The sequence below is a fragment of the Tupaia chinensis genome, unplaced genomic scaffold (genome assembly GCF_000334495.1).
Source record: "Tupaia chinensis unplaced genomic scaffold, TupChi_1.0 Scaffold145652_1, whole genome shotgun sequence".
In the NCBI taxonomy this organism is placed as follows: Eukaryota; Metazoa; Chordata; class Mammalia; order Scandentia; family Tupaiidae; genus Tupaia; species Tupaia belangeri.
Genome location: NW_006205509.1, coordinates 699145 through 715172, shown reverse-complemented (window position 1 = coordinate 715172; position 16028 = coordinate 699145). Strand labels below are relative to the sequence as shown.

The 16028-nt window shown below is 44.7% G+C and overlaps 1 protein-coding gene across 1 annotated transcript in view; it reads right to left on the bottom strand.

Annotated features, from left to right (window-relative positions):
• Positions 1–15474, bottom strand: part of SLC11A2 (solute carrier family 11 member 2) — a 62738-nt gene extending 47264 nt beyond the window's left edge. Inside the window, exon 1 of the mRNA XM_006168151.3 lies at positions 15394–15474. The gene's annotated coding sequence lies outside the window, so the exon portion shown is untranslated. The remainder of the gene's footprint in view (positions 1–15393) is intronic.
• Between the last annotated feature and the right edge of the window lie 554 nt (positions 15475–16028).

Here is a 16028-nt window from a genome sequence, read left to right as displayed (position 1 = left end):
CAGAGACATAGAGACAGAAAGCGAGAAATCACCCCCCAGGGGGGATGGCCACGCCACAATCCCTTCTCTTCCATTCTCCTCTTGGGATCTTGGGCACGCACGCACATGTGCCCGGCGTGAGTTTTAAGCCACCGGGTCCGGGACACGAACCGTGGTCGACTACGTGGGAGTCCAGCGACATAGCCATTACGCTAACTGCTGGTTCCCATACCCTATTGGTTTTGAAGACAATTGCCAGAGTCATGAAGAGGGGAGAATAAATGGTCTGGAGAATCACCCTGATTTCCTACTATGTTGTTTAGCCCTACATTTACTGAAAACATTCTTAGACATCCCTGCCCCACTAACATTTACAGTAATAAAGATAACCAAGCTTCTTTCTTCACTTAAAATTGCTAGGAGAAAATTTTGTTAGTAAGAGAGTCCAAGACCCAAGGAAAGGAGAGTGAACTGAAAAGAGAAAAATCCAAATAAAGCACAAAGTATTAAAAAAAAAAAAAAAAAAAAAACCTCAGGAACAATAGCAGCAAAAAAATCTGGGCCAAGCATCATCAGCTATCTGGCACAGGCTGGTTTCCATTAAGAATTTCTCCTGGAGACAAAAGAAAATGCACAAATTACTTTAGAGAAGCTCTACAATGCATCTGGAGCATCTGGAGGTTCTGAAAGGCTTAACGAAATCTCTCTGTACCAGAACCTTTCACTTGCAAACCTTTGCTGCAACTAGAAAATGAAATGTCTGGAGCGATTCTTGTCACCCTTCCCCATCTACTCAGCTGGGCAGCCTCCCTGTTGCTGGCCACTTACTCAGTTCACAGTGTGGCGCTGCATCCTTCTTAAGCTGCTGCTTCCCCATGGTGCAGAACTGGTTTGACTTTTCCCAGAGCCGGCTCCTGCCTCTTTATATGCAGACAAGTGCACCTCCCTTGGCTAGATAAACGTGCTTTAGGCTACTCTGAGCATTGGTACACAACCTTAGTAAAGAAACTGGGAAGGAATTTCAAGAGGCAAACCACACCCTCCAAAGCATAATCAGATTTCATCTTTGACCTGCCATGAAAAGGGAAGCCTTCTATATCTGCCACTCCTAGATATTAATTAACAGTTAATTGAGTTGAAAACTTTTATTCTAAGATTTCAGCTCTGCCCTGTTTGGTAGGAGCAGGGGCTGGAGAAGGGCTTGTGTGTACCAGTGGATGAAAGGGGCGGAGTAAAAGGAATTGCACTCCTCAGTGCACCACACCCCTTGGAGTGAGGTTGGTTCAGGCACAGGTATCAGGGGTGCATATGCACTAGGACTCTGCTCCTCTGAGACGTGAGGTGAAACCAATTAACCCCAAGCCTGACAGTCCATCTGTATTTTCCACATGGGTACGTGCAGCACTAATGCAATTATGAGGAGTTTCAAAGTGTGGGTGGAAATGCCGCCCAGTCTATCCCTTAGGATCTGAAGGACCTGTCGGCACCAGCCTGGTCAATCAGTGATCCACAGGCAGACAACAAAGTCATGCAAACCCAGGCAACTGGTGGAAAAGAAAAAGAAAGGGAAAAACCCTTGAAGCGGTGAAACAGAAGCACCTCCATTTTGAACTCTTCTCTATATAGGAAACTTGCTTTCTCCTTTTGCCTAAACAGTGATGAACACTCCTACTGTCTTTGCTAAATAACCAGAAACTCCCTACCCTAAGATGTTCCTTAGTGATATAATCATCAGTTGCCAGACCCCTTGCCCTGAGCCATGAAGACCATTAAGATTCCATTGTGTGTTTTTTTTTTAACAATTATTTTATTTAACTTTATTTTTATTTGACCAGATAGGGACAGACTGTGCCTGTGAGAGATAGAGAGGATAGCGAGAAGGCAAGCCACCAGGTCCAGGACTCGAACCACGGTTGGCCATGTGTAAGTCCAGCGCCCTTGACCACCATGCCACCTGCCGGCCCCCTAAGATTCCACTGTGTTTAAGCAAAGGCCTAGAGATTGTTTACTTGCTTGATCTTGCTCCTGCAACTGCTTACACATAGGAATTGCCACTCCTTCCCCTTGTCACCTCTCCCTGAATAATTACTACTCCTGCCATATCAACCCAAATGTGGTTTTTGCCTTTATAAGCCCCCTTCTCCCTACACTTGGGGCTGTGGGGTTTTTGAAAGACATGAGTTTTTCCCCACCCCGTGTGCCACCGGCTTAATCAATAAAACTCCAGTAAATTTGGCTATATCTGGATATACCCTTATTTCTCACCAATTAGACTATAACACCCTGAGACTGCAGAAAGAAACCCAGGGCAAACCCAGAAATCCTCTATCTGAGAGGAGGGGAGCTGAAAGAATGGGAAAAATTTGCCTCCACAAACTGACATAGAAGAAAAACTGGAAAAGAGAGGTATTGCAGTTAGGTGAGATAACTAGGAAGAAGATAATTGCTGCTTTCAGGCAGCAGGCAGTTTTCTGGGTGTTTTTTTTTTTTCCCCCATAGTGCATGGGGCTCACTGAAGAGAGACAGAGAGAGGGAAAGTGAGAAATAGCCACCTACCACCCAGGGCAAGGGCAATAGCCATGCCATAATCCCTTCTCCAGTCTCCTCCTGGGATTTTGAGCACTCACACACACATCATGCTGGATCTGGGACTTGGATCGTGATTGGCCGTGTGGAAATCCAGTGCCTTAACCACCACGTCACCTGCTAGCCCAGTTTTCTGACAGTTTTAAAGAAAATTTTGGGGTCAGTTGGTGGCATAGTGGTTAAAGGTGCTGGATTCCCACATGGCTGACGGCAATCCAAGTCCGACCAGCAGCTTGAAACTCATGCCGGGCATGTATGCCCAAAATGCCAGGAGAGTGGAAAAGGAATTGCAGCACCAAACCTCTTCTATTTAGTTATTTGGAACATGTGTACCGCTGCTTCCCCAATCGCAGTTCTCTTTCATAACATCCTATTCATGGGGGCCAGCAGGTGGTATGGTGATTAAGGTGTTAGACTCCCACATGGCTGACCACAGTTTAAGTCCCAAGTCTCGCAGCCTGCTTTCTTACCTTCCCCCTGACCCCAGTCAAATAAAAAAGATAACAATGATGAATAAAATAAAAATAATTCTTTTAAAAAAATCCTATTCAGGGAACCAGCAGTTAGCGTAATGGCTATGTCACTGGATTTCCACGTAGTTGACCATGGTTCACGTCCTGGACTCGGTGGCTTAAATCTCACACCAGGCGCGTGTGCATGCCGTGCGTGCCCAAGATCCCAAGAGGAGAATGGAGGAGAAGGGATTGCAGCGTGACCATCCCCCCTGGGGGGTGATTTCTGGCTTTCTGTCTCTATGTCTCTGTCTGGCGAGCACACGCGCCCTATAGCAAAAAACCTCTCTCAAAAAAAAAAATCCTATTCATGGGACTAGCAGTTAGCGTAATGGCTATGTTGCTGAACTCCCATGTAGCCAACTGCAGTTCGAGTCCTGCACCCGGTGACTTAAACTCACACCAGGCACGTGTGCATGCGTGCCCAAGATTCTGAGAGGAGAATGGAGGAGGAGGAGAATGGATTGCGGTGTGGCCATCCCCCCTCACTTTCTATCTCTCTGTCTCTGGCTGTCTTTCTGGCGTGCGCATGCACCCTATAGCTAAAAAAATAATAATAAAAAATCCTATTCATGTAAATTCAGTCTACATTACCTCAGTAGCCGACTCTGTATAAATGTGTTAATATGTGTATCATGTGTGTTTTTTTTAAACAGGCTTATACTTCCATGTTTACTTCCCACCCACTTTCTAAGTATAGGTACTCTTTTTCATGCTTTTGTTTTCTCTAAAACAACTACCTGAGGACCTTATGGTATAGTAGTTAAGGGATCCAGATCCCACATGGCTCACCATGGTTTGATTTCCAGACCAGTGGCTTGAACCATACACTATGTGTGTGTGCACACATGCCCCAAATCCTGATAGGATGGAGATGGAGGAGAAAGGATTGTGGTATGACAATGCTCCATTAGGGGTTACTTTCTCATTCTCTCTCTCTCTGTGTTTCTGTCTATGGGAAGTCCACACTTCCTCTAGCAATAAAACTTTTTTAAACATAAAAAATAAGTAAAACAATTATCTGAAAATAACTCCTTCTCTTTTCCTCTTTACCTGGAAAACTCCTGCTTATTCTTAAAAAATCCATTAAAATATCCTCTAAGGGCCAGTAGCTGGCATTGTGGTTAAGGCACTGGACTCCCACATGACCAACTGTGGTTTGAACCCCAGACCAGTGGCTTGAAAATCATGTTGGGCACATGTCCATGCATGCCTACAATCCCAAGAGGAGACTAGAAGAAGAGGGATTGTGGCCACCCATCCTGGAGGATGACTTCTCACTTTCCCTTTCTCTGGTGAACACACATGCCCTATTGCAAAAACCTATTAAAAACAAAAAAAAACAATTGACCAGCAAATGACATAATGGCTACATCACTGGACTCCCATGTAGCCACTGGATTCCCACTGTTCAAGTCCTGGATCCGGCAGCTTAAAATTCACGTTGGGCATGTATGCATCCATGCCCAAGATCCTGAGAGGAGAAGAGAGGAGAAGGGATTGCGGCATGGCCATCCCCCATGGGGGGGGATTTCTCACTTTCTGTCTCTCTGTCTCTCTCTGTCTTTCTGGTGAGCACACGTGCCCTATAGCAAAAACATCTTCAAAAAACGACAACAAAAAACATTTATCTGTGATGCATTCCCTGACTGGGCAACATTAGTCCTATATTCAGTCTGCTATCCAAACATGTCTTACTCAACTTTAACTTACCGTATATATATTTGAGAACCAACTATGTACCAAACATGAGCTATGTGATACATACAAACAAAATACGCACAGCATCTTAGAGTTATTACTGTTTTTGTGCATTCTTCTTCCACTAAGTAGTGAGCTCAACAGGGGAGATTATCTTTTCTTTGAACCCCTAGAGCTAGCAAAGGCCAGGTATATAGGTTTTCCATAAAAGATTATCCCATTTTGAGACCAGCAGTTAGCTTAATGGCTATGTTGCTGGACTCCCACGTAGTCGACCGCGGTTTGAGTCCCGGACCCGGTGGCTTAAACTCACACCAGGCGCGTGTGCGTGTGTGCCCAAGATTCTGAGAGGAGAATGGAGGAGAAGGGATTGTGGCATGGCCATCCCCCCTGGGGGGTGATTTCTCGCTTTCTGTCTCTCTGTCTCTGTCTGTCTGGCAAGAGCAAAAACCTCTCCCCCCCAAAAAGATTATCCCATTTCTTGGCATATTATGGCTGTTGAGCAATATAGAATAATAATTCACAAATTCTATTTATGTGTCTACTGCAAAGTTGAGTCTTACCCACCCTAAACATATTCCTGACTTTTCTGCTATCCTTATGATAAACACTAGAATGCAGGACCCAGGAGTTCCTTTAAGAATAAGGACTTAACTACTCCAGCTGTTTGGAGTGGGAATGCTGCTGGTAGGCAGTCCTCAGCTGTTAGGTCATGCTCCCTTGGCAGGCAGCCCACATCCTGTGACTGATCTATATGGGGGTGTAAAGATTCAACCTTCTCACCCTTACCAGGGACAGCTCTGAAAATTGGCTGAGCTTTTGTTCTACATCACAACTCAACGTCTCTCCCTGCCAGTCTTGCTTCTTTCTTGCCCCTCAGTGTTGATCCCAGTATCACTTCCTAAAAACCTTTCCTGCCATTATCTCAGTTGACTTCCATTCTTACCTCTTTCAGCAACTTGAAGTCAAAATTTCTGAAAAGTGATCTGCCCTCATTCTATCTCCTTACCACTCTGTTATTTTTCCTTCAGAGTTTATGAGTGTGGGTCAGCAGGTGGCATAGTGGTTAAGGTGCAGGACTCCCATGTGGCTGACAGTAGTTCGAGTCCCTAACCCAGTGGCTTGAAACTCACGTCGGGTGCTTGTGTGCAAGTGCCCAAGATCCCAAGAGGAGAAGGGATTGTAGCATAGTCATCTCCCCCCTGAGGGGATGATTTCTCACTTTCTGTCTCGTCAGTAAGTGCACACTATAGCAAAAATCTCTCAAAAAATATTTATGAATGCATTTCTTCCATGAGAAGAAAGAGAGCGAGAACATACCCTCAGTAGGATCTTTTTTTTTTTTTTTTGAGAGGTTTTTGCCATAGGGCGTGGGTGCTCTCCAGACAGACAGAGAGAGACAGAGAGACAGAAAGCGAGAAATCACCCCCCAGGGGGGATGGCCACATCGCAATCCCTTCTCCTCCATTCTCCTCTCAGGATCTTGGGCACGCCGCGCACGCGCCTGGCGTGAGTTTAAGCCACTAGGTCCGGGACTCGAACCACTGTCGACTACGTGGAAGTCCAGCAACATAGCCATTATGCTAACTGCTGGTCCCCACCCTCAGTAGGATCTTGACACAGTCCACCTACAGCCAGTCCCAAATCATGGACACATGTGTGCTCAGCAAAACCCAAGGAAGTCTCAGGATTTGAATCTAGAACCCTCCTGTACAGGCCAACCTTGCAGGATGTTGCATCTTACCACTTTGCTGTCTTTCCCTGTATTTCTCCACCATGTATAATCTACTCTGGAAATTATTTTCTCGATGGCTAAATGAGATCATCATTCACAGTCAGAACCAACTCTCTGTGGTTAAGGTGCTGAACTCCCACAGGGGTGACCACAGGGGTGACTCTTCTCCTGAGTCTTGGATCTGGCGGCTTGAAAATCAGGCCAGGCACCTATGCTTGAGTGCCCAAAACCCCAAGAGGAAAATGGAAAAGAGATTGCAGCACGGCCATCCCCTCTTTGGGGGTGGTTTCTTACTTTCCTTAGCACTCTCTCTCTCTGGCAAGTGAACATACCCTATCATGGAAACCTAAATAAATAAATAAAATTCTATTTCTTCCATGAGCAAAAGCAACAGAGAGAGAAAACGAGCAAGAAACAAACAGAGAGCACCACAACAGGGTTACAGTGCTGACATTTAGCCTTCAGCCAGCCCTGGATCATGGACAAGTGTGTGACCAGCATACTCAAGGTGGTCTCTGGACTGAAACCATGAATCTTCCCATATGGATTTGCCTCACAGAGTGTGGCATTTTACAACTGCACTACCATCTAGGCCCCCTCTTCTGGTTTTATACCACTAAAGAGAGATGGTATAAAATCTGTAATTTCAATGTAATAATATTGGGAATCTACCCAGCATTAGAGACATTCATGGGACAAGATGTAATGGCGAGAACAACCTCTTAAGGGCAAAACAGACATGAATTCCAGGTCTAGCAGCTCAGAAATGGCGGGCAAGTTACTAAATTTTCGCGTTTCATTTCATTTCATTTCATTTCTTTCTTTCTTTCTTTCTTTCTTTCTTTCTTTCTTTCTTTCTTTCTTTCTTTCTCTTTCTTTCTTTCTTTCTTTCTTTTTTTTGAGAGGTTTTCGCTATAGGGCATGTTCACTCGCCAGACAGACAGAGAGAGACAGAGAGACAGAAAGCAAGAAATCACCCCCCAGGGGGAATGGCCACGCCGCAATCCCTTCTCCATTTTCCTCTTGGGATCTTGGGCACGCACGCACACGTGTCTGACCTGAATTTAAGCCACTGGGTCCGGGACTCGAATCGCAGTCAACTACATGGGAGTCTAGCAACATAGCCATTATGCCAACTGCTGGCCCCATTTTATTTTATTTTTTTGAAGTTAACCAGAGAGAGACAAAGACAGAAGGAAAGTGAGAAAGTAAGCTAGCTATCAGGTTCAGAACTCAAACCAGTCAGCTGCCTTAACCACCATGCCACCTGTTGGCCCCTTAGCAAATTACAAAAAAAAAAATTGAAAGAAGCATGAGGGGGGCAGCCAGTGGCCTGGTGTTTAAGGTGGCTGGAATCTGTATGGCCAACCTTGATGTTCAAGTCCTGGACCTAGCAGCTTAAGAAACACACTGAAGGGACCAGCAGAAAAATAATGGCTATGTTTCTGGATTTCTATGTAGTCGACTGGATCTGGTGGCTTAAACTCAACGCCAGGTACATGTGTGTGCATGCCCAAGATCCCAAGAAGAGACTGGAGAAGGGATTGTGGTGTGGTCATTCCCCCGGGGCAGTGATTTCTCACTTTCTGTCTCTCTGTCTCTCTGGTGAGTGCACACACCCTATAGCAAAAATCTCTCCAAAAAATAAAAAAGAAACACACTGGGTATGTGTGTGTGCGTGCATGTAAGAGATACTGATAGGAGGGAGAAATGGAGGAAAAGGGATTGCAGTGTGATGGGAGGTGCTTTCTCATTTTCTCTCTCTTTATGGCAAACACATGGTCCCTAAGACAAAATTTAAAAATAATAAATAAAAGTCAGGATAAGGAGCAGCAAGAACTAAAGATGGAAGACAAGGATTATTTCAGAAGAGATAGTTAGGGTCTTGTTATTTATTTATTTATTTTTTGGCATAAGGCACTTGAGTTCCCTGTGTATTCTGGTTATCAGTCCAAGACCCTGGAATTTGATAGAAAGCGGTCAGATATGGATGATCTATTGCTGAGTAAATTAAGTCGGGCTATGAAGGAAAGATATTGTATGTATCCACTCAATATATACCGACTCTCCGCACTCTATGGTAGAGAGTAGAGAGAAAAATTTGGAGGACATAAAAGCAGTGAAGGTACTTAATGAGAATAGGACAGTGTGGAATGGGGGAAGTGAAGAGAAGAGGATAGAGAAAGATAGCAAGAGAACAATAGAGAGGCAGGATGTTAGTGAGAAACAGATATGGCTCATTACCTGTTGATGAGGACATGTATAGTATTCTCAACTGGATTGGTCTGAGAAGTATTTCATGATGGGTCAAGTCTTTTTACAAGCAAAATGAGAAATAGCGATTGACTGTTTTAAAAAATAATAATAATAATAATAATGATTGGGAAGAACATAGAAAAGATATTGAATGATGAAGTGAGGAGGTTAATGTCTCTGTATTGACTGACATGAATGGCATTCCCTTTTGAAAAAGCAATGTAATACACTGTACAGTTATATGTAATCCAATGTAATATAAAGATTATGATGATAATAAAAATAAAAACATAAAAAAATTTCAAAGAAAATAAATAAATAAATAAATAAATAAAATCTCTTTGCTATTTGAGGACATTCCCTTGGATTCATAGTTTGCTATGTATTTGTGTTAGTTTTTGCTAAATGCTTTCTCTGTATCAACTGAGATAAACACGTTATAAACTTTGTTATATTACTGTGGTGTATTTTGTTGATTGATTTTCATATGTAAACTACCCTTGGATTCCTGGAATAAATGCTATTTAGTTATAAAAAAAAAAAAAAGAAGAAGAGATAGTTAGGGAAGACTCTGCTCAGTGACTCTGAAGCAAAAATCTAACTTAAGAGAGTAAGTTGCATGAATACCTATTTGGGGAAGCACTTCCAAACAGAGGAAGCAGCAAGTGCAAAGATTCTGAAACAAGGCCAATAACTTCTCCCTGGAACCATACATGTACATTTGTAAAAATTTAACTTTACTTATTTATTTTGATTTGACCAGAGAGAGACGAGTGAGAGAGAAAGTGAGAAAGCAAGCTGCCAGGGACTTGAACCACAGTTTGCCATGTGAGAGTCGTGTCCTTAGCTACCATGCCATCTTCCCATCCCCAATACATGTACATTTATTAACTTATATTTGCATTTATATGTGAACAAGTCAACTATTTTTCTATATTAAAACAATTTTTTCTTATCATGACATCAAAATGTAAATTCCTTGAGGTCTTCCTAATACCGATTCGGGTAGGTAAGGCATATATGAACTTTGCTGAATGTGCAAATGTACCTAAACTGAGAGTACTTCCATGCAAGGGCTTCTTTTCTCCTATAGGAACTGAACTCAGGGAAAGCTCTCTATATGGTGCAAGTAGGATAATGGGCCATACACATGGTGAATATCAATATTGATAGTAGCACTCCTGGGTGACCCTGCCAAAACTGGGTGGAGAGAACTTCCCTCAAAGAGTTTTCTTAACTCTGTCCTTTTGCTCTAATTGCTGTGGACGTGCCAGGCAGCACAAAGTGGCTCCTGAGGGTGGGTCCTGCTGATGCCGGGTAAAGTCCCCTTATTCAGAACCAAGGACTAACATGAAGGATAAATTCCTCTGATCTCAAGCCTTTGCGAGGGTTATGTTGCCTGAAGAGGGAAAGCTCGAGGTGGGGCACGAGTGTGAAGGGTGGCAGGGATGGGAGAAGTCAGAAGGCAAGAGACCCGCCCTCCCTAATTAATCAAGTTTCCCTGAACTTGGAACTCCTATAACCAACCTCTCTCTTAGGCACTACTCGTCACCCAGTGATGCTTATCCTTGAATGGCCCTGGCTTCTGACGTGTTTGATGTGAATTCTTTACTGTCTATAGCAGTTCCAGATTGTTCTCTTTTTATTACATATGATATCTCCCTGCTTATCTGCTTTAACTTCACAGAGCATAAATTCCTAGACTGTGTTTGTGAAAAATATCTAATTGCCCACTGTAAGCAGCCACTCATAAAGGCTTTTTGATGATGATTATGAGTGCAATTACAGAAATCAAAGGCTACTTCTTGTAATTTTGAAATAGTGCCTCTTGGGAGATGCTAATTTCCTCTCCCACCAGTTTTCTCTCATAGATTGGTTTCAGGTGGACTTGAACCGCAGTCAACTACATGGGAGTCCAGCGACATAGCCATTACACTAACTGCTGGTCCCAATAATACTAAAACTATCTTTTTAGAGAGATCTTTTAGTATAGGACATATGCACTTGCTGGAGAGACAGAGAGAAATAGAGAGACAGAAAGTGAGAAATCAGCCCCCCATCCCCACCAGGGATGGCCACTCTGCAATCCTTTCTCTTCCATTCTCTTCTCAGGATCTTGGGCATGCATGCACATGTGCCTGCAGTGAGTTTTAACCAACTAGGTCTGGGACTTGAACCGTGGTTGGCTATGTGGGAGTCCAGCGACAAAACCATTATGCCATCTGCTGGTCCCAAGAATTATTTATTTTAAGGAGCCAGCAGATGGCATAATGGAGAATGGAAATCCTGAGAAAAAAATGGAGGACAAGGGATTGAGGCATGGCCCCTCCCCTGGGGGGGGGGGTTCTTACTTTCTGTCTCTCTTTCTCTGTCTTTCTGGCGAGCACACACTCCCTATAGCAAAAATCTCGCCACAAAACAAAAACAAAAACAAAACAAAACAAAACAAACTTAAAAAAACAATCAACACGGGGACCAGCAGTTAGCGTAGTGGCTATGTCACTGAACCCCCATGTAGTAGACTGTGGTTTGAGTCTCGGATCCGGTGGCTTAAACTCATGCTGGGTGCACATGCGTGCGTGCTCAAGATCCCGAGAGGAGAATGTAGGAGAAGGGATTGTGGTGTGGCTATCCCCGCTGAGGGGTGATTCTCGCTTTCTGTCTTTCTGGCGAGTGCATGCGCCCTATAGCAAAAAACTCTAAAAACAACCAATACCTACTTAAGTTGAAAATGTACTGACTGTTTGATCCAGAAAGTCTTCCAGGTATGTTTTTTATGTTTTAGATTTTAAAACATTTTTAAAATTTATTCTTCTTCAATTTGACTGGAGAGATAGAGAGATAGAGGGAGAATGAGAAAGCAAGTTGACAGGTCCAGGACTTGAACCAGGGTCAACTATTTGGGAGACCAGCACTTTAACCATCATGCCACCTGCCAGCCCCTATGTTTTAGATTTTTGTCAGAGGGCATGTGTACTTACTGGAGAGAGAGGGAAAGTTGAGAAATCCTCTCCCTAGGGATGTGGTCATACCACAGTCGCAGTCCCTTCTCCGTCATTCTCCTTATGGAATTTTGGGCACTCAAACACACATGCCTGCATGCTTTCCTTTTCTTTCTTTCTTTCTGGCAATTATTTACTGAATTTTATTTATTATTTTATTTTTCAACCTGACTAGAGAGAGACCACCTGCTGGTCTCTCTCATATGTGTTTTATGGCACTGTTTCTCAATTAATAAGAGTCATGAAATCAATTTACTGGGTCATGTGCAGTATTTCACAAAACTGAAATACAGGGACCAGGAGATGGAGTAATAGTTACATAGCTGGACTCCCATATAGTTGACCACTGTTCCGAGTTCTGGACTTAGTGGCTTAAAATTCACACCTGGTGCATATGCAGATGTGCCCCAAATCCCAGGAGGATAATGGAGGATAAGGGATTACAGCGTGGCCATTCCCCTAGGGATGATTTCTCACTCTCTGTCTCTCTATCTCTCCAGTGAGCACAAGTGCCCTATCGCAAAAATCTCTCTAAAAAAACAAAAACAAAAATGAAATAGAATAGGGATCAGTAGATGGCATAATGGCTGTCACTGGACTCCCATGTAGTTGATCGCGGTTCGAGTCCCGGACCTGGTGGCTTAAATGCACGCCAGGCACGTGTACGTGCATGCCCAAGATCTCAAGAGGAGAATGAAGGAGAAGAGATTGAGGTGTGGCCATCACCCTGGGGGGTGATTTCTCGCTTTCTGTCTCTCTGTCTCTGTCTTTCTGGCATGCACATGTGCCCTATAGCAAACCCCCCCCCAAAAAATAATAGAATGCAGTAAGAAAATATAGCATATATAACAAGGGTAGATATTCTTATATTAAACTTTTATTTCATATGTGAACTGGGTCTCAATATAAAATTTCTTTTCTTAAGAATTACTTATTTTTTATTATTATTTTAATATTTCCAGAGAGAGACAGAGAGAGGGAAAGTGAGAAAGCAAGCCTCCAGGTCTGGGACTTGAACCATGGTCAGCCATGTGGGAGTCCAGCACCCTTAATCACCATGCCACCTGCCAGTCCCTCAATATAAAATTTTACTTTTTCTTTTATTTTAATTCCAAGAGGGTGTGTGTGGTCACCAGAGACAGAGAGACATGAGAGAGGAGAAAGGGGCCACAAGTGGGGCATGGTCACACTGCAATGTCCCCTCCTCTATTCTCTATGCTATCAGGATTTTATTTTTAAAATTTCTTTATTATTTATCATTTTTATTTTTTATTGTTATTTTTAATGTGTCACAGGGCACCTGTGCTTACCAGAGAGAGACAGAAGAGAGAAGCGGGGGGAGTGAGAAAGCAAGTCACCAGATCCAGGACTCGAACCTTATTCAGCCATGTGGGAGTCCAGCACCTTAACCACCATGCCAACTCTTGGTCCCCAGCTTGTTTTTCTTTGTTTTTTTTTTGTTTGTTTTTTTGGTTTGGGTTGTTTTTTTGTTTTGTTTTGTTTTGTTTTTTTTTTAATTTGCTAGAGTACTTGAGATGAAAAAAAGTATTTGCTTGAGGCCACATGGGCTCACCAGGGAGAGACAGGGAAAGTGAGAAAGCACTTCCCATAGGGGATGGCAACGGGGGACTCCCTTCTCCTACATTCCTCCCTCCTTTTGGGATTTTGGGCACACACTTGCAAGCACCTGTAGTGTCTTTCAAGCTGCTAATCCAGGACTCCAATGGATTAGTCTGCCATGTGAGTTCCAGCCATCATAACCATCATGCCACCAGTTGGCCCCAACCTAGCTTGTGTTTTCATTTGCTTTTAAATTTTTCCTTTTTTTTTTAAAAATAATCATTTATTTATGATTATTACCTAAGACTTATTTTATTTATTAGGACTGGCAGGTGCCATGATCATTAAGTTAAATAAATATTTAACTTTTAATTTGACCAGAGAGGGACAGAGAGAGAGACGGAGAGAGAGGGAAAGTGAGAGTGCAAGTCTCCAGGTCTAGGACTCAAACCAGGGTCAGTCGACCATGTGGGAGTCCAGTGCCCTTAACTACCACACCACCTGCCTATCCTACAATTATTATTTTAAAAATTTGTTTTAGGGTGTGAGAGAAAGTGAGAAAGTAAGCTGTTAGGTCTGGGCCTCGAACTGTGGTGGACTATGTGGGAATCCAGCGCCCCAACCACCACACCATCTGCTGGCCCTCCAAGCATTTTTTAAAAAATAGTTATTTATTTAATTTAATTTATTTTTAATTTGCTATAGGCAAATTGAGAAAGAGAGAAGAGAGAAAGTGAGAAAACAAGCTGCCAGGTCTAGGATTCTAATGACTGTCAACCATGTGGGAGTCCAGGGCCCCAACCAGCATGCGACCTCTGGCCCCCTAGCTTGTTTTTTAAGCCACAGGACTGGAATGCAAACCTCAGCCGGCCACCTGGGGTCCAGCTTTTCATATATGCCTAGACCTGCTAAATAAGAGAGGGAGTAGGGAGTCCTCCCAGAGTGGGCAGGGCAATGGATTTTGGAAAGGACAATCACACAGAGAGACAGAGAAAAGCCCTGGTCAGGCGGACCCAGCGTCTCTGATGGAGAATGCCACAGCCCTGAGCCTTTCCCAGGTTTATTTATTTTTTTAAAGAGAAATTTTTGCTATAGGGTGTGTGCGCTCACCAGAGACAGACAAGAGACAGAAAGAGAGAAAGGGGGGGTGGTTAAAGCCACACCACAACTCCTCCATTCTCTTCCTGGGATCTTGGGCACGCACGCCCGGAGTGTTTGAAGCTACTGGGTTCAGGACTCGAACCCGGTTGGCCATGTGGGAGTCCAGTGAAGTAACCGCTATGCCACCTGCTGGTTCCCCCAGGCTGTCTTTACAGGGCAATGGGGGATGGGAGAAGCGGAAAGTAAAGCTAGGGGTCTATTACCAACTGCAGGTGTGGAGCATGTTGCAGCCCTTGGTCTAAATAAGCCCCAACTGGCCTTCTCTAGCTGAAAGTTTCCTTTCACCTCTGCCAGTTGGGCAGCATCGCCCGCGCCAGAGTGTGCGCTCTGCTGGTCCTTAAAGGTCATTATTATTTAGCTCAGATTCCGCTGTTCCCTGCACATACACATGACTACGTGAGCTAAGGGGCCAGGCAGCCTGCCGTCCTCTTACTTCGTAAAGTGCCATCCCTCCATTCCATCCTTCCAGACGCAGTCGCTTCCCAGTTCCTCCACAACCCTGTGTCTAAGTCTGTTCCCTTCTTTCCAGGGGTATTCCAGAGTTCGACAGGTGAACACTGTCGAGAGACATAGCAGTTGGCACGACCTGGCAACTACTGAAGACGGAGCTCGCGTCTTACTCAACTTCATATCCTGCTCACCCCATCTACCCACCACTAGCAGAGAACCACTCCAGGATCATGTTTCACAATTTTTCCTCCGACTACACGAGTGGGCGGGCAAGGAGGCAAAGGCGTAAACAACCCAAGTGACAAGTGCTATGAAGAAAACAGCTGCGCGACGGCGTAACGAACCCCTTTTGCGGGTACCACTCCGGAGAAAGTAGCCAGAGAAAGCCTCTCAGAACAGTAACGCTTGAGCCCAAACTTGTTTTTTAGCAGGCGCTTAATGAAACACAAACCTAGTTCTGGAACGCCAAAACATTTCTTCAAAAAGGAAAAACCATACTTAGTCGGCAGAGGGGCCGCTCCTAGCCTTCAGCCTCCGCCGCCAGGCTGACTGGACAGGAGGAAACAGTTCTGGAGCTACTCGGGCCGCCACCGCTAGAGGGCGCCGAGGGTCCTCCCAGTCCCCAGGAGGCGCCATGGCCCCGAGCACTGCAGACTGGCAACGGGTACCTGCCAGGGCCGTGAGGCCCGGGTACGGGTAGGATAAAGGCGGCGCCGGAAGGCTGTGTGGCCCTAGGGAATTACGGAGGGTCACTAGGTTCCTCAAGGAGAGGGTGTCCTCGCGACCACAAACTCCACCACCGGCGTAAACCCTCTCCCCTTCGGGGATAGCCCGTTTCCGGCGCCTTAAAACAGGAAGTACGGCCGTGTCCAATCCGAGTCCTTCTCGCGCACCGAGTCCGAGTCCCTCAGTCGTCTGGCTCCTTTCCGAGCCCAGCGGGCTCTGAGTACCAATCAGCGCTCAGGAGAGGCGCATGCGTCTTTGGACAAACAAGGCGTGAACTTTGACCAGAAGACAAGTTCCCCCGCCGCCCTCCCTCCCTGTGAAGATGGCGCTCTCCAGGGTGTGCTGGTCTCGGGCTGCTCT